This window comes from Electrona antarctica (assembly GCF_951216825.1).
Source record: "Electrona antarctica genome assembly, chromosome: 11".
Lineage (NCBI taxonomy): Eukaryota > Metazoa > Chordata > Actinopteri > Myctophiformes > Myctophidae > Electrona > Electrona antarctica.
Genome location: NC_136792.1, coordinates 9,056,195 through 9,076,153, shown reverse-complemented (window position 1 = coordinate 9,076,153; position 19,959 = coordinate 9,056,195). Strand labels below are relative to the sequence as shown.

Genomic DNA, 19,959 nt, shown 5'->3' with positions numbered 1-19,959 from the left:
AAATCTGGTATAGAGCGCCAAAGTCCTCGTCACTCGCTCGTCCCCTCGATTCCCCTGGTTCACGGAAGTAATTTCTCTATGGAGAATAACATGGGCTCATCTTAAAATCGTTTCATATAAGCATTGTGGTCCAAAAATAAACAAGCTGTCTCGGCGTTATTGTCAGGGAGGTGTCTCTGTATCGTTTGCGACAGTCAGTCACTCATATATGATACAGTCTGTTTCTAGCGAAAATGTAACTAATTCAGTAGCAGTAACATTAGCGTTTTCTCTCAGTCAGTTGATTCTTCATATCCATATGAGTGAAGCGGCCTGGGTGATTTGTTTATTTTTCAAACACAGTTATTATATGAGGCGATCTAAAATCCCCCTATGGGGATTACAATGCAAATAAAAAGTACATGAACCCGCGGATTTGCGCCCTCTACAGATATTGACTTCAGACTTCGGTGCTCTATTCAGTAAAGGTAGGGTAAGTGATTTTAAAAAGTGTTACAATCACACCTGTGTGAACTGAGCGGTGCAACTATACATTTATTGTTATAGTTACTGTACTCTACTGTGCTCTGTACTGTATTGTAGTGTACTGTGCGGGGGTCCCCGGAACATCTAGATCCCCCAGGAACGCGCCCAGGGTGCCGGCCCAGTTCCGGTGAGCCGCCCTGCGTCTGAAACGGTTGAGTAATGACAGAGTTACCGTGTGGGGGTCCCCGGGGGGGTCCGTGTGGGGGTCCCTGGGACATCCAGGGCCCCAGGAACGGCCCAGGGCTCGTACTGTTGTGTCTCTGTGCCACTTTACTCTGTGCCACTTTACTGTGCTGTACTCTACTGGCCACTTTAGGTGTTGCAGCTGTCTGTGCTCAGACATACATGCAGACACAGAGACAGACATACACACATTGCTGCATAATGGAGCGGTTAGGCACCGCACTGATCAAAAAGCTCTATATTGTGATAGTAGTAGTACTACTTTGCTAGTGTTTGTTTAGTAACAGGAGTCTCCATGTCTCTAAAAATGCATTTTCAGATCGAGATACCAATTTTATCCAATCGGGATAGAAAACGCAGTCAGGATTGCCAAGTACACTTTTCAGTTTGCAGTCTTCACACACAGGCACATACAAGATACACAGATCTCCATGTGGGACACCGGCTGACAGTTAAAATGGGTGCTATGACAACTTATTATCTGGGCTAGAGAATCAGCAGATAAAGAAACGTCGATAAAGAAAAGTCTGTGTGGCGTGTGTGTGCATGCCGTATGTATGAATGGAAAATACCAGATACAGTTTTGGAGTTGAGAGTAGGGTTGCCACCCGTCCCTTAAAATACAGAATCATCCCTTATTGGAGAATTAAATGATGCGTCCCTTATTGAACCAATAAGGAACACAGTTTGTTCCTTATTTTCCTAAATAGCCTCTACACGTCAACACTGAATTTAACAATAATGAACAAAACAAAACACAGGAAATATTAAAGTCAGCACAATTGTTCTAGCAGGAGGCACACAGTACCTAAAGTAGCCTAAACCAGTGGTTCCCAAAGTGGGGTCCGGGGACCCCCAGGGGTCTTTGATGGAGTTCCAGGGGGTCCCCAGCTAAATGATAGTTTGGAACCAAATGGACCCTTATGGGTCTGTAACTCTGAGAGTGTACAAATGGAACCAAATGGACCCTCAGAGTTAAATTAACATTGATTTTACAATATGAATTGGGGGCCCAGAGATAGAAATGCCATTAAATGGGGGTCCGTAGACTAATGCATGTCAAACTGGTACTTGAAATTAAATGGGTTGAGAATCACTGCGTAAAAATCCTCTCTTATGGGGGTCGCTGGCATATATTTTCTAATGGGGGTCCGCGGGCTCCTACTATAGAGTCCTGTAGCCATTCCAGCCAGGTGGGTTCGGGAAGTGAGGCCAAGTAGTAGCCTGACCAGTTTGTTTTGGGAAGTCTGGAGCCTTGTTTTAAGGGCCTTTGAGGTGCTGTGGTACCGTCCAGGAGGTGCATGCATAGTCGAGGAAACCTTGTACGAGGGCTCCTGTTAGGGTCTTCAAGGTGTTTTTGTTGACCAGTGAGGAGATCCTGTATAGGAATCTTGTTCTTTGGTTGACTTTTTTGATTACGTTGGTGTCCATTTTATCACCGGAAAGATTTGACTCCATGATGGAACCTAGGTAGGTAATTTCATCTTTTCGTGTTCTTCATGTTCAGTTCATTTTCAGTTCTTCATGACCCAAACATCCAGTAAGGGCGATATCCATTTGACATTTGACAAACATCTCCTGAGATCGATTCGGTATGGGACCTTATATTATTTATCATCTTATTTATCCGTGTTTTTACAAGATGTCATGTCAGTAGTATTTCTAATACCTGCCCAATAGCCCACATCTTGGCTGCTGATGTGGGGATAGGTTAGCCTGCTATTTCAGTAGACTATTATAGTTGATTGTTTAATAATGTTGAGTTTTAAAGTCTAATATAAATATAAATCAATATAATTAAATATTGTGCCCATTTAAAGAACCACTCGGATTCACAATCAGAACTCTTTATGTTGTTATGCTCATTTGGAAAACAAAATTCTACTTCAAAAGTTGTGGATAGCATTAACAATAAGTTGAAGGGAAACTTCAACCTATTGCTTCAACCTATTGCTTCAACCTATTGCTTCAACTTATTGCTTCAACCTATTGCCGGCAGTGCCGCACACGCCTGTGCCGCAAGGCCGTGGCAGGCGTAAAGAGTGTCCCTTATTTCAAGATCTCAAAGGTGGCAACCCTAGTTGAGAGGCTCGAAAGTAGCCATGGTTCACATGACGCTCGTAGCCTACTTCACGAGCTGAGTCATGATAATCATGACAGTCATGTTTCAGAGCTAGCTCGAAACCAGACACATTCTGTGCAAAAAAATATCTTTTTAAATATTCTAAAACATATTTTACAGCTAGTTTGGGGTTCGAAGGGTGAGGCGTAGAGTGTTTCTTGATACACGTTCTCCCAATCGTGGCTCCTCAGTGGCAAGTGAGCCAGTAAAAGTCAGCAGTGGCAAGACTACACAAATGTGTGGGGAATTCAGGATGCCCATTTGGCATAGTGAGTGAACGACTAAATTTAGGAGCCAAAAGAGGGAGGAAATCATTTGAAACTCTAAAGTCAAATACTCCTACTCTATATCAGCAATACGCATTAGCCTACCTGTCATTGCATGAGACAGTCTTATCATAAGTAGTTTCTAATTAGCCATTTTAATCAGCATTCATTAATATGGCAGATTGGCATGTTCCCTTTTTGGATAAAATTCATGGTTTTTGGAGGGAAACCCAATTTCAGCCAAGCAGCACTGCCCTCTGGTGGCAAGCAAGCGGCCCTGGACCTGGCAGTCCATTCATACATTTCATGCAGACATTTTATTTATTTATTTATTTTAATCATTTTCTTCTCTCCAAAAGTAACAATAACTGAAGATGTAGTTTTTGTGCGTTAGCACATAGACATGTGGAATTCTATTAAAAAGGTTTAAAAAATATATCTTGTTGCAAATTACACTAAAGTGAATTTCAATACCACTACCTCCTATGCTATGTATAGTAGTTTGTCAATTTAGCTTTGCAAAGTGCAGATTTACAACACTTTCAAAATCCCAATTTTGCTCCACTGCTCACATTTCAAGTTAAGTTCACGTTACAACGTCTTACAAGATATTTCACCTGCAAGTAGCATACAGTTGGGTGCCACCGATATTGTCCCTTATCATTTGACCCATTTAGGCCTGACCTCAAAATTTAAAAAAAATCCTTCTAAATCCTCCAGTTTTCTGAAATAAATATTTTCACGATTTTTCAAAAATAGCTAAATTATAACATAATGTTTAAAACACCAAAAGGGGTTTTGCGCAGATCACGCAAACCTCAGCAAAAGGAAAAGGACAATATCGATGGCCTCCAACTGTACACTCTTATTATTGAACACACTGTTTCTTTTAATAGTCTTTATTCACAGAATAAATCTCCATGGTAACTATGGGAGTCATGGATAAACATATCCAGGATTACTGGCTTCAATTTTGAAGGTAAATGTGATATGGTCCTATTAGCGCTTTGACAGAATCTATCTGACTTGTTAGGATGACCTTGTTAGGATGACCAGAATCAAATCCAAACTGTTCATTTGAGGGACAGTAGTATTTTTGTGGAACCGGGGGGACATTATCAATTTATTACTCAAATGCGTTGATGTCATATTCGACCATAGGCCTAATAATGCCTATCATTTTATTATTAAACCCCTATGATCTCAAATTTGGTTTTAAATGAAAATTTTGGTCATGGTCAACAGACTTAATAGTAGGCTACATTTTGCAGGAAAGAGGCAATGAGAGCTTTACAACAGGGCATTTGAACACTGCTAGTCACAATGTGGGACATGGTCTCAATTTGTGGGACGCCTGAAAAGTCCTGGCAATGAGGGACTGTCCCACGCAAAGGGGGACATCTGGTCACCCTAATCCACTGTCTCCACATGAACTTACTCAATATGATATAAATTCTATACAGATATCCAGTCTATTTTTGTTTTATTTTGTTTCTTCTGGACACTTCATCAGTTATAGGTTTATATTCTAGTCTCTGAGCACAAGTAAAGGCATTGCTAAGGTGAAAGCAAGAAGAGCCACTTCAGGTGCTGAACTAGATGGCTGAGAATCCACCGTAAACCATCACATGACTTTCTAGGTAGACAAAACATCTTGGTGCAAGCGTCACACTCACACGCAGGCAGGCAGGCAGGCAGGCAGGCAGGCAGGCAGACAGACAGACAGACAGACAGACAGACAGACAGACAGACAGACAGACAGACAGACAGACAGACAGACCTTAAATTGGAGGTATAATATCTATGAAGCAGTACTACATTTAGTAATTACAAGTATGTGTATACACAGTGAAAGTAGACATGTTGTGAATGTGAATTTTATTGTGGCAATTTCATTGTCTACATAGTGGGTTCTCACTTCCTCTTTTCAACCCTGTTTGTGCTGTGAGAATAGACCATTTCCCCTGTAGGCCTACGAGGAAAGCAGTTGCCTCAGCAACCAGCTGCAAGAGACAACAGGCCAGTCTCAAAGACTACACCATATTGGCCTTTCCCCTACTTTTACAGTGCCCTCAGCCAGGTAGTGGCTCTACAGAATGAGCTCTCAGACCAGAGCCACGCTACCAAAATGGGACCCTTCTAAACTTTGGTGGCTGTTTGGAAGGTGATTTAAAATGTTTAAAAAGTGTATAATCTGCAAACAGAAATAGCTTTATTACCCCACTGCTTTTTCCTTTCCCTAATTTAGAGGAGGCAATACTTTTTACCCCATTTTTCTACCCAATTTAGTCTTTAATATGCCCACACACATGTCTGTGTTGTCACTGCTGTTGTAACACAAAAATCACACCCGTGTGAATTGAGTGGTGTAAGGTCTTATATAGCCTGTCTGACGTAATGAAATCATGTCTGATGTAATGAAATCACACCCGGGTGAACAGGGTGAACATAGCAACCATGCTCATTTTTTCTGCACAGACTAACAAAGCCAGTTGTAGGAGTGGTTTACACCACTCAAAAATGGTCTCCCTCCTACCTAGTTCCCAAATATAGTCAGCCAAAAACAGTTGAAAAGCCAAAGTACAGTGATTTATTTTACAAGTTACACAGTTACATCAAACACATGGGGTAAATTACCTCAGGGTGGGCACCTGTACACATATGACCCAGGATCATAACACCAACACTCCCTGCTGACAGGTGCCGCAATGACTCTGAGCCCTGGTCGGACACCTTCAGCAAGCATCAAGCTGGCAGGTCAAGGTCAAAAGGGCCGGGGCTTGTCGGTGCTACAGCTCAAAGTCGATATACACCTAGGTCGATATAGGACATCGAGCTGAAGCTCGAGGTCCTGCGACGCCTTGCCCAGTGCAACAAAGCGTACTCTTATACAGGAGACACACTGCAAAGCTGATGACAATCTCAAGCTGCCCAGGTTCGTCCATCCACAGTAAGCACAAGAATGGCAACCGTTGTCAGGTTTGAGTCTGACCTGCGTAGGACAGCCATGGGCCAAACTATTCGACGCCAGGCTCCAGCATCAAGTGGCTCTGGTCACCAAAATTGAGGAAACAACAGTTGTCATACTGGTCACCGGATGGAGCAAGCCAGGCAGGACACCATGCAGGCCAAGAAATCAATCAGAGCTCAGAAACGCCTTTTGGGGTTGTCGTGTACAGTATAATAGCAACATATTGTTTTGTTTTTTTTACTTTTTGAAGTTTTTCTGAAAACTTGGAAGTTTTTTCTTTAAAGAATCGGCTTCAGGCCTAATTGGGTTTTAAGACAGCTTCCTATATAGAAGTGTCTATTTGTACGTCTCTAAATGTTTTTGATGATTTGAACATATTACCCTATTGGAAACAAGTGTAATGCTTAATTGGGTCGTCCACTCACAGTTAACAGCCTTTGTATTGAGTTTGTGCTTGAAATGTACTGTAATTCTGCAAACTGTTAATACATTTTTCAATCAATCAATCAATCAATTCCAGGACAACAAGGAAGCTAACCTGACAGCCGCATAACAACTGTACGTTAGACGGTTAGAGGATAATGTTGTCCTTCATCATAATTCTTTTTTGCCCTTGCGATGGCACACTGTCACGATGCTCTGTCTAGGACTAGGTACTAAGATTTGAACCTCTGACACTTTGCTGCCTGAGGTGGCAACAGGCGTCTCCTCTCTTTCTTTGCCACAGCCTCTGTATGCATTCTCCAAGCCATGCTCATGTGTGAAGTGTGTCGGTTACATTCATTCAGAATTCAAATTATTTAAAAGCAAAACGTTTAAAAATAATGAGGTAATAAAACTGTAACAAATAACTATAAAAAATGACTGCAACAACAGAAATGTACATTTGTGACATAATACATACATTACATGTATTTATGTCATACCATACCATATAGGCTACCTTTTAAAACTTCTGACCGGGTTTCTTGTTATTTCCTACTATATATTGTCTTATTATAATACTAATACCCACTGTTTTAAACCTTCGATGTGATGAAGTTGAAGAAAGTTGAAGTTGAGGTTCTGTGCTGTTCTGTATGGTGGCATTTTCACGCCAGCGCTACCGCTGCGACCTCTAGCGGTGATACCAAGGGAATGCTGGTGTAGGGTGTGATGATGGCGGAGTTCCGGCCCGGCGGGGAGTCATATTACTCATTACTCATATCCCAAAAGCGTGTTGCAACCTACATGAGTCAGTCGACGAGATCACGCTTGCAAATTAGTGGTATTTCCGACGTGCCAGAGCCTGCATCTGTTAGTTTAGGAGTCACGAATTCAGTTATTTGTGAGTTTTGTGACCGTCGGGGCAGCAGCTGCAAAGACAATATAATTTAAACATCATAGACAGTGGCTGTCGGACTCGGACTCAGTCGGAGGTAAGATAATACGTGTATTTCATTTTATCTAGTTTTAGCACGCATACAGTGTAGGTCTTAGTAGTAGCCTAATGTAACGCACTAACGTAGGTCATTGCACGTCTACGAGTAGTACATCAGTAATAGTATTTAATTCAGTACAAAATGAAACTTAAATTAATCAGGGTATAGGCAACTAAGACAAGGAACTTTGCTGCCTCTGCCTCTCCCTCTGATAAAAACGCCCAGTGTACACATGTTGTGATGTGATGCGCCACGCACGCACGCGCGCGCGCACACACACGCACGCACGCACACACACACACACACACACACACACACACACACACACATTTGATTGATTGATTACTTTACTGTTTCCGTTGTGGTCCTCTTGGGGAAAGGGGAAGGGGAGCAACAATACAATACAGACAAAAACAAAAATACCTTTGTATTTTGCCAGGAGACAAAAAAAACAAACATAAAACAAAAACGCAAAACAGAAACAAATAAAACTGACCAATAAAACTGGATTTATTTTCTTTTTTTCCTTCTTTTTTTCTTTTTCATTTGTGTCTATCTATTCTACACTAAAAAAAGGTCAGTATACTTGAAATTAAAAAATTAGGACATGTTATCAATTTACAATTTACAATTTAGGCATTTAGCAGACGCTCTTAATCCAGAGCGACTTACATTAAGCAAGAACAAAAAGCATGGGAATACATCACATATGTAAAATGCATTTATCGCGAAACATGCGTAAGCTAAGAACGTGACTAGAACATATCTATATAATGACACTATACATATAAACTATAACTAGAACATATCTATATAATGACACTATACATATAAACTATACATATATGCTATACTATGCTGTACATATATACTATGAAGTGCTATGACTACATACAATGCACTTATTGTGCTGTCTACATGACATGCTATAAGTCTGTTTCAAATGCTATATAAGTCTAAGAAGTGCTGTCTAAGGGGGGTAGGGTAAGTGCTATGGGCCATGATGGAGTCTGAAAAGGTGGGTTTTCAGACTACGGCGGAAGATCGGGAGTGATGCTGCAGTTCTGATTGCAACGGGAAGTGCATTCCACAGTTTTGGGGCCAGAAGGGAGAAGAGTTTGGGACGTGTGGAGCGTTGTCCCAGCGTTTTTAGTGAGGGTACTTCCAGCTTCCCTGCGTTGGCTGATCTGAGTGCGCGGGAGGGTTTGTAGGGTTCAATCATGCTGACAAGATATGGGGGAGCCATACCTTTGGTTGCTTTAAATGCCAACATCAGAGTTTTGTATTCTGTGCGGGCAGCGACCGGGAGCCAGTGCAGGGAGCGGAGCAGGGGGGAGACATGTGAGAATTTTGTCTGGTTGAAGACCAAGCGAGCTGCGGCATTTTGGATCAGTTGGAGAGGCTTCAGTGCACATGCCGGTAGGCCAGTAAGGAGAGAGTTACAATAGTCAAGTTTTGACAGGACTGTTGTCTGGATTAGGAGCTGGGATGATTCCTGGGTGAGGAACGGTCTAATTCGTCGTATGTTATAGAGTGTGAACCTACAGGATCGAGTGACAGCTGTGATGTGAGTTTTGAACGAGAGCTGACTGTCCAGGACAACACCAAGGTTCCTGGCTGTTGGGACAGACGTTACCAGGGCGTTGTCTTCGGAAATAGTTAGCTCCCGCATCGGGCAGGACTTAGCTGGGAAGAAGAGAAGCTCAGTCTTGTCTGGGTTCAGCAATTTCAAATAGCAGCAGATCTCAGGATGATATCAGCTGCTTCTGTCACACCACCACTGGTCAGAGTGTGGTTTTGGTCTGGGCAGATATATAGCAGTGCTATATATATGCCTAGGAGCTATTAAGACAGGATATGCAAAGTCCAAAAAGGGCTGATTGATTAGCCTAGTGGTGATTGTATATCCTGCTAGCCCTTTGTTTCAGATCAAGAGGACAGATTGGTCCAGGGTTAGGAACAAACAAAGAAAAACAGACAGAAAGACAGAAATATTACTAAAAGAAATACAGATAGTGCAGAAAAACTGGAGAGTAAGTTCCCCACCTACTGTGTCCAATTTCAAATAGCAGCAGATCTCAGGATGATATCAGCTGCATCTGTCACACCACCACTGGTCAGAGTGTGGTTTTGGTCTGGGCAGATATATAGCAGTGCTATATATATGCCTAGGAGCTATTAAGACAGGATATGCAAAGTCCAAAAAGGGCTGATTGATTAGCCTAGTGGTGATTGTATATCCTGCTAGCCCTTTGTTTCAGATCAAGAGGACAGATTGGTCCAGGGTCCAGGGTTATCAGCCAACCATCTTTTTAATGTGGATTTAAAGTTTTCAAAGGAACTGATCACCTTGAGGCTGGAAGGCAAACCATTCCACTGAACTGCTGCCGAGTATAGGAATGATGTTTTTCCCATATTGCTGTGAAAATGGCAGGGTTTGAAAACACATGCACACACTACAATGTCCATGTGCAGGGACACATCTTTGGTATCTTTAGTATGTCAGCTGAGTGCTGACATGAATGGCAGTGAGTTGATCCATACATATACACTATGTATATATACATAGTATTTAGTATTTTTAAAATACTAAAATCAGAGAACACACAATTAGAAGCCAAAGAAAAGAAAACAAAAAATATATATACAGTGGTTATTATAAAAACCTAGCCAGATAAAAACTACCCAGCATCATTCACCACATGGCAAACTTGTTTTATTAAAAGTCAGGGATGTGTGTCTAAATAAAAACGTATGGGTTCCACACTGAACTGTGCACTGGACAACCAATATCTCTATATTTGAAGCTATGATTTCCTGCTTTCATATGACATGAAGAAACAGAAATTCAAAAAGATCCAATGGCAGTCCCTCAGTCAAATGTTGTCACATAATCATTTGTTAGGCCAGTGAGGGAATTGGGTGGGTCAAAATGAGGAAAAAAACAATTGCATGAATGGTGTGTTTACTTTGTGAGGTGGTGTGTGTGTGTGCGTGCGTGCGTGCGTGCGTGCGTGCGTGCGTGCGTGCGCGAGGTGTGTACATGCCACCTACCTGCCTGCCTGGCCCCTATGGCCTGGCCTGTGAGTCACTGCAGAGTGAGAAAGACCAACCTGATATGCAGGTTGTTTTCATAAATGCTGGCCGTGCTTTGCAGAAACCTCTGAACAACGAGAAGGGACCTGCTGTAGTAATTTATGGCATATCGTATACCCACCACCACTGTGCAAAACTTGTTCCGGTTACAGGAAACCACAAATATACTTGTAAGCTGGGCATACTGCTATCTTTAAGATGGCCAATACTGTTGTGCACCTTCTTCATTAGTTAGATTTAATGTATTATATTTATTTAGTTTAGTTTTTTTTTTGTGGCTTTCGCCTTTATTTTATATATTTTATGGAGGGACCGACAGTAGACAGGAGATGGGGAGAGAGATGGGGGGGAAGACATGCAGTAAAGGCCGTTGGGATCGGGAGTCGAACCCACGGCACACTGCCAGACTGGATTACCAGCCAAGGTGCCTGGACCGCTGAGCCATGGCCCAGGCCTTTAGTTTAGTTTTTAACGCTGATCATCATATTGGTTTGAGACTGCAGCTGTTGTGTTGTGTGCAGTGGCGTATCCAGGAATTACGTTTTGGGCAGACAAGATGTGTTAATTGTCATCTCCCCCGCGCACAATCGTAGCACTAAAGGTTTTCAAAGAGATACCTGCCAGACGAGTAGGATACAAAGGCTGAAAGGCACGCATTTACATTCCAATGGGTGATTGAGGGTCGCGCTCTACCGCAACGGCCAATCAGCTGTCCATTAATAGTTCTCAGGTCTTGGTTTTGTCCTCTTTTTTTCTCATTGTATGGATTTTGGCCAGGCCAGAAATGGATTTGGACAGGCGGACGCCTGCCCTCGCCGTATTGTAGATACGCCTCTGGTTGTGTGAGGGTGCACAATATTGTTGAACAGGCAGTGCACCTCACTGTGAAGGTATTTACGTTTTCATGGCAGCGTCTTTTCTTTTTTTGCAAACACAAACGATAGGTTACGTTATAAAATGTGAAATATAGTAGTTGATCTTTAAATATTATTATTTTCAGTAAAAATGTGAATCTTTCCTTTTAAATCTGTTTATAATAAAAGATAAATACAGTCACGAGAGAGCTGGTGCATCTCAGCGAGAGCAAAGTCCACCTACAGCAGCGATGGCATGTTGTGACAGTGCCGCTGAGGTGAGATATGAGGATACAAATGGAGACATTCTCTATTTTCAAGGTAATGTTGTCTGATTACCACTTTGGCAGAATCATCATTCAATATTTTACCCAATTATGCTCCCTGGGAAACTAATGAAATTAATTTGCTTTGCAACTCCACTGAATCGTCCTGTGAACAGTGGTCGACGATGATGGTAATTATATTGTGATTCACTGATGTATATGGTAGATACACTACCTCAGTCATAACAGCATAGTATTTGTGGCCGTATGATGTTGAAGTACTGTATGATTTATAATTTTCTGTATCTTCAGGGCTCGAGCAAGACTATTATACACCAAATAAAGATAATTCACTAAAGGAAAAATATATCATGAAGGACAACTACTTTCTGGTTGTTAACTATGAAGACCAGTTTTGCTTCAAACCGATAGAAAAACAGGAGCTGTCTTCATCTGGTAAGATTCCAGCTCCCGGACAGTGCTACAGTCAGAATTTGACTTCTACTCATGCTGCTGTGGGCTGATATTGACCACACAGATGCCTAGATTAAATTGTGTGTCAATCTCATTTGTATGCATTGAACACACGCTCCCACACTTGTGCGTTTTGAGCAGGTGCACAAAAACCACAGCTGATGACCGCACACGTTTACATGTAGGCTACTACCAAAGAGTATATACACACAGAATACATAAATACTGTAATCGTAAAATGCACCATATATCGAAATTATAGCAGCAAAAGAGGTAACAGAATAATGCAAATACAGACCAGTATAACCAAACAAACATGCTGCGTAGAAGAGATGTCCAGAACATGCAGAGTATTCATATTGTCAATGTTTGCTTTAAAAAACACTCAAAACTGTGGAGGAGAGGATTATTAAAGTTAAAGGGATAGTTCAGATTTTTTGAACTTAAGTTGTATGAAATACTTGCCATTAATATAGTGGTTGCAACTGTATTAATTGATTGCCCGAGTCCCATGGTGGGAGTTCTGCTCTGGTTTTGGTGAAATATCAAGTAGTTCCGGTCATTTTGTGGGGGGCACTGGGGGCCTCGCAGTAAAAGTAAATTAATCCACAAAACTAACATAATTTGTATTGTTGACCTATTTCTAAAATATTAGTGCAACTTTCGTTATTTTTTTACCCCTCTATCACACAGAACTATGTTTTTTGTGTCCATATCACTACGCCCAAAAAATAGTTGAACGAAAGTCGCGCTAATATTTTAGAAATAGGTCAACAATACAAATTACGTTCGTTTTGTGGATTAATTTACTTTTACTGCGTGGCCCCCAGTGCCCCCCACAAAATGACCGGAACTACTTAATATTGACCAAAACCAGAGCAGAACTCCCACCATGGGACTCGGGCAATCAATTAATACAGTTGCAACCACTATATTAATGGCAAGTATTTCATACAACTTAAGTTCAAAAAATCTGAACTATCCCTTTAAAAACTTTAAAGGGATTTTATATTCTATAAAAATCCCAACATGTTTTGCCCGGTTAAGGTTCATGGGTTTATGATCTGGACGGGAGTGGTTGGTAACTTACGTCATGTTGTAGTTACTTGTCATCAGGCAGGAAACCACAACCGGAATAAGAACTACCCAAAATAATTCCCATGCGATCATAATTTTAGGGCCTACCCAATGAAACCCTTGATGCGGCGTAGTATAATATAATGCCATTCCAAAAAGAAAGCAAAAGAAAGCAGAAAACTGAGAAAAGTGATAGAACAATGCAACAATAAGATAGAACTAAAGGAAACGCAAGTCAATATTAAGTCTACATTCCCAGTTATCCTAGACACACCTTCAATACAATTAAGATGTTTTAAGATCTCCTGTACTGTGAGAACCCGGTTGACCTCTGTGTTTTTTTCTATACATATTGTTTTCTCCATGAGATGGTTTGACACTAGGAGGATACAAATCTTGATGAGCCATAGTTAGTCAGACATCAATATGTTTAATAATAAGAATGAATAGATTGATGATGTTTTCTTTTCATGACTTGATTGAAAACAACTCTCAGTCTCTCAACCCACTTTTGCTTCCCGGATCAAACCTATGAATTTCACACAAAGAAAACAGCAGACGAGCAACATTGTCTTTAATGCTTCTCAAGTGCTCAACAATGTAAGCTACTGTAATGTGGCTGCACTGCTCGTTGCGAGTCAAAATAATGACATTTTTTTTTTTTTAACTTTGTTTTTATTTCAAAAAATGAAACACGAACAATGAAACAGAAATCAAACATAAATGTGAATACAAGAAAACAAAAATACATAACAAAAACAGAGACAATAAAAGAAATCAAAGAAAAACAGAAAGACAGCTTGACAAACTTCAAAAATACAGCATTCTTCAGACAGTACAGGACAAGGCAGGGAACAGCAGGAGACATGACTCACAATACAATACAATATACAGCAGATATCCAACATTCGAAGCATTTTTATAGACTCAACAACCCCTAAGGAATGACATTTTGTTTGTAATTTATTTTCTTATGGGTTGTTTGCAATACTGTAAATTGCTGAGATACAAATCTATGGTGTTACAGAAATAGTTTGTTCTTTGTTCCCCTTTCATTTATTATTTAGACTGCAGATTCAATATCCACACCTGCAGAAGAGACAAAGTTGACCTACTGCTACGGGTGACAGTATGCCTATATGTCAAATGCCAAAATGGCAAATACAAACTTGTGTGCTGCGATAACGACGGGAAAGTTCACGTGGACACCAAGGTGAGTGTTGATGGCCACATGCAGCACTGCTCAGTGAATTGGGCTGAAAGACTGATGAACACTGGGGTATTGGGAGGAACAATGAATACATTTGTATTTATAAAGCAGTGGTTCTCAAAGTGGGGACCCCCAGGGGACATTGAGAGGGTTCCAGGGGACCCCCAGTTAAGTTTCTACCACTTTCTACCACTGTAAACCTATTTTGGCTATTCTGAAAATACCCCCCCCCCCCCCCCCACACACACACACACACACACACACGCACACACAAATAGCAGGGTGATTTAATGTTATATGTGGGAGGTGGGACAGCTATACTTTATATAAGTAAAATCAGTCAATATCCATATTGCCACTAACAGTGGGTTATTCTAAAAAAAACAAAAAAACAAACACAAAAAAGCCTAATTGAAGTAATAACAAGGAGATTCACATGAGCGCATCGTCTTTCAGATTTAATTACAAACTGTGACAAATCCAAACATTTGAAAACAGCAGCTGCTGTTTTTGTTAAGGTGTATTCAATCTAATCTAGTGTCTAACTCTGTAGTAACCTACTGTACATGTCATCCTCGCATTTATCATCTATTCTTCCTCCTTTTCATTTGATTCTGTAGGACAGTCTTCCAGGCTCGTTTGAGGATAAGGACAAGGCTTTGTTCTTCATGAAGTTTGTCAGTGGATCCCCTGACACCTACAAGTTTGTGCCATCTCTCTGTCCATCTTACTTGCTAGGATTTGAACGTGCTACGCCAAATGACTCTTCTCTGCTCAAACTGGCTGCGCTTCAGGTGAACGCGGATGAAGTAGATGATAGTTGCAAATTGAAAACAATTAACTGCTACTAACTGAACATTAACCAAACGGCAGCGACTCATTCATGTCCGTACCCAGCCCATGTCCGTACCCAGCCCAACCCAATTAAAATACATTTGCACAGGTCACCCTTGAGCAGTCAAACAAATATCCAAAACGCTAGAACTACAGGTGATCATTAGCAGGTTGCTTCTTTCATGAAAAGTTTCCAATGTGCTTTACAAGAACACAACTTGCTGAGTCACCTTACTGAAGTATGATAAGATCTCAACAGAAGAGGTTCTGCTTTCTCACCATACAGATACTCTGTTGCATGCTGTATTTCAATATCCTGTACCAGAATAGGCCTAATGCCTCACATTGGCTTTAATTTAGCAAAAACTAGTATGTACAGACACCTATGCACACAAATGTTTGGACACCAGCGCCTCCAAGCAGACTCTATAGTCCCGCCACCCCTACAACAAGACAGCACAGCTCCTGAGGACATCTCCAGAGATGCATGCATGGCAGTCAGCCGGGTCCTCCCGCATCCCGCTACACCTGGGACCCAGGAGATGGCGACATAGGAGGAGACGACCTGCCACGCCAGCAACAGACCGCACTGAACCGTCTTATGAACTCGGATCGGTCGCTTTAACCCATTTTGACCTGAGATCAGATTCTAAAAATGTCTTCTACATCCTGACAGTTTTCTGAAAAAGCTATGTTTCTATGTCAGTGATTCTTCGATTTTCCAAAAATAGCAGACCTACAAGCTCGTAGCGCTCCGCTCGGTGGCGCGCTATGAGCTTGTAGATCTGCTATTTTTCAATAGCTAAAGCATAACATAATGCTAACACCAAAAGGGGTTCCCGCCCAAAATGGGCTTCACTCACACCTGCACAACAGATTGTTGTATAGCTGATGCATGGGACTTGTTTACTGATATGCAAGCTCGCAATGCATTTCCAATGGAAGTCACATGGTTTGACACAACATTTTTGTTGTATGAGGGGGAGGGGGGCAGTCGAAACACAGCTGAAAGCCGTACAACAAAAATGTTGTGTCAAACCATGTGACTTCCATTGGAAATGTATTGGGGCGGCCATGACACTTACCCTTTGTTTACATCTACCATGCAACATTGTTGTATGCTAGATCGATAGGTGTGAGTGAGGCCTTAGGCCTGACTCACACCTTTACATCTAGCATACAACATTGATGCATGCTAGATGTATGAGACTTGTTTACTGATGGAAGCTCGCGATTCATTTCCAATGGGAGTCACATGGTTTGACACAACATTTTTGTTGTATGGCTTTCGGCTGTGTTTCGACTGCCCCCCTCCCCCTCATACAACAAAAATGTTGTGTCAAACCATGTGACTCCCATTGGAAATTAATTGAGAGCTTGCATCAGTAAACAAGTCTCATACAACAAGCATACATCAATCTGTTGTGCACGTGTGAGTCGCCCCTTAGGCACAAAGGCGTGCATGCGCGCAGGCGCACGCACACACACACACACACACACACAATTTAGGCATTTAGCAGACGCTCTTAATCCGGAGCGATTTACATTAAGCAATAACAAAAGCATGGCATACATCACATATTAAAAAGTAGTTATCATGAATCATGCGTAAACTAAGAACGTAACAGTGGAGTATCTATGTAAACTACTATACATACTATAGTATATCATATATTATACATGTGTACTATAAAGTGCTATGACTACATAAAATGCAATTCTAGAGCTGTCTACGTAACAAGCTATAAGTCTGTTTAAAATACTATCTAAGTCTACATAATGTGCTATCTAAGGGGCTAGGCTAGGGCAAGTGCTACGGGCCATGGTGGAGTCTGAAGAGGTGGGTTTTCAGACTACGGCGGAAGATTGGGAGTGAGGCTGCAGTTCTGACTGATGTGAAGTGCATTCCATAGTTTTGGAGCCAGAAGGGAGAAGAGTTTGGGACGTGTGGAGCGTTGTCCCGGCGTTTTTAGTGAAGGTACCTCCAGCTTCCCTGCGTTGGCTGATCTGAGTGCGCGGGAGGGTTTGTAGGATACGATCATACTTGTGAGATATGGGGGAGCCATGCCTTTGGTTGCTTTGAATGCCAGCATCAGAGTTTTGTATTCTGTGCGGGCAGCGACCGGGAGCCAATGGAGGGAGCGGAGAAGGGGGGAGACGTGTGAGAATTTTGGCTGGTTGAAGACCACCACAAGTGTAAATAATGTATTTGTTGTTGTATTTGTTTTTGTTATTTTCCATACCTATGTTTGATTACTTTGTCTCCTTACTATTTGCATATTATCTTTGGTGAGAAGTGAGAACCACATATAAGCCCTCCATGGGTTTCTTTTCTCACCTGCACATACGTCTCTTTTATTGATGTTACCTTTTTTGTACTTTTTTTATTAAATAATAAAAATAATAAAAAAGACCAATAGACCATTATCTCAAGGGTTCGCAAACCTTTGTATATTAGGACCTCACTTCATGGAGAGTTCTCGACGACCCCACGCTTGAGCAATTTCTACGTTTAAATTAAGCATACTGTATTTTAAAATTAAGCATACATTGGTAGCCTTGAATATGAATAGAAAACGCATGTACTGTACATCGTACTGTACATGTACTGTACATCGATCTCTGTGAATCAATGTTGAAAAGCTACAGAACACATTAGTAAAAGGAAGCATACTGTACATCTCTGCTGTCGGGCCAAAAACTAAAATGTTTATTTGATAAATGAAAAATATTTTTTTTTTCATGAAATGAAGAAAACCTTATATGTTTTAAAACAATGCAATACTGCCTCGTCAAAGTTGGTATTGTGACTATATATTGTCAATTACTTCCATGAGAGTGGGATAGAGTGGAGTTAGCTGCTTTAGCAGACAGTTTGAGGGCCCAATGGAGTTAAAGAAACACTGTCAGAAACACTTTTTAATACTTTTCATTGGCTCAATATTTTTTTAACCAACACACAGACCCCACTTGGGGTCCCGACCCATGGGGCTGAAAACCTGTATTCTCTCGATTGCTGTGCCACTTTACACGCACGCACACTCAGTAAAAGTAGAGCCCCACCCCAATTGCTTAACTATTCAGCCTTCACGTTTTTGCCTATAACTCTTGAACAGACCAATCAAAAAACATTTCTTTCCAATGTTTCCATGGATCCCTTAATTGGAGAGGCCATTTCCTTATATTTAGCAGTATGATACTATTTAGCAGATGGGCTAAGTTACAACCTATTCAGTCTACACTACACATCTAGACACCCCCACCTGATCAGCAGGACAGAGTGTCACGCCTGCCACACCTACCCGGTCTTCCTCCCCTTCTTTCTAACCTATCTAATTCTATAGGAGTGAGACAGAGGTGCAGGAGAGGAGGCGGAGGCCACCAATCATCTCTGCTATAAAGCCTGGTCCTACCCTTCACGACCCTGCCAGATCTTCAGTCTACCTGGACCTAGTCAGTAGTCAGTCATGTTCCACTCGGGCTAGCAGCAACTTATCACTCTGTGTGTTATCCTGAATACTTGCATCTCTTTAGGTCCTACAGTGACCTAAAATCATTGTCCATGGATGTCATGTTTATACCTGCCACAGAAGACAGTGCTGCATTGTTTTACACAAGGTTTTTAAAAAAAAAACGGCTGGCCCAGACCGGCCTGGACTGGACCGGCCGTTCGGGAGTTGTCCCGAATTTCCCAATGGCCAGCACGTCTCTGCCTCATACCACTCTGGACCTGGAAATCGGAAGCTTGCCTAACCTGCCTCTGTCTGCCATCTGTACACGCTGCTCTGCTCCTGAACTTTACCTGAAGTATATCATTAAATCTATATTCTAAAACTGCAACTCTGTCTGTCTGACACATGACACAGAGCCCTACCAGGACAGTGGTGGAAGCTGCAAGATAAAAAATCTGACCAAACAGTACTGCAGAGCAAAGAGTATTCGTAGGCCTCCAGTTCACCGAGTATAAAGTTCACCCTATTAGTTGTGAGGTGTTTTGTACAGCATTTTTTTAAAGGTATTTTGAGCAAGTGCGAACTTGGTCACGGTGTTGGGTGAAATCAAGTTAATCAACAATCCGCTAGGCTAGGGTTTTGCCTTACTGGGCAGGGTTTTTCCCTTTCTTTTACATGTTCGTGCTTGGTGTTGGAAATCAGGCTTTGGCGACAGATCAGCTTGAGTTTGACCTGTCTATAATAACATGTAAACTACGTTTAAAAATTTCAAACAAATGCATACAAAATATATTTGGGACCTTGGAAAGATGTTCACAAATATTGGCCACTTCACTTCCATGATTTGTTGTGTGTATGTATGGGAACACTGAATGTTTAAGACAAAAAAACAAAACTAATGTATGCACATTGTGAGAGTAACACAATAGGCCTATAAACAAATTATCCAATAGTCCACAAGAGAAATAAAGGTTTATTCGACTATGCATGCACCTCTTAGTACCACAGAGAAGGATGAGGCTGGCAGGGCACTGTGTCAGTCACCCAGAACTTGAGGCAAGTAAATTGACCCTATGGGAGCCAACCCAGGGCAAAGCCAGGAGGGGAAAGAAGTGTACCACCTATGTAGATGTGCTGCAGCGCGACAGCTTGGCTGACAACACTGCAGAGCTCAAGAACCTGGAATTTGTGGAGGGCAGCGATCCAGG

The 19,959-nt window shown here is 41.6% G+C and overlaps 1 long non-coding RNA gene across 1 annotated transcript; it reads left to right on the top strand.

The window, feature by feature from the left end:
• The first annotated feature begins 7,303 nt into the window (after window positions 1-7,303).
• Window positions 7,304-16,033, top strand: LOC306931806. Its single transcript, XR_013791067.1, has 6 exons — window positions 7,304-7,485; window positions 11,628-11,759; window positions 11,881-11,895; window positions 12,017-12,160; window positions 14,323-14,468; window positions 15,086-16,033. It is a non-coding gene; the product is annotated as an uncharacterized lncRNA (long non-coding RNA).
• The last annotated feature ends 3,926 nt before the right edge of the window (window positions 16,034-19,959 follow it).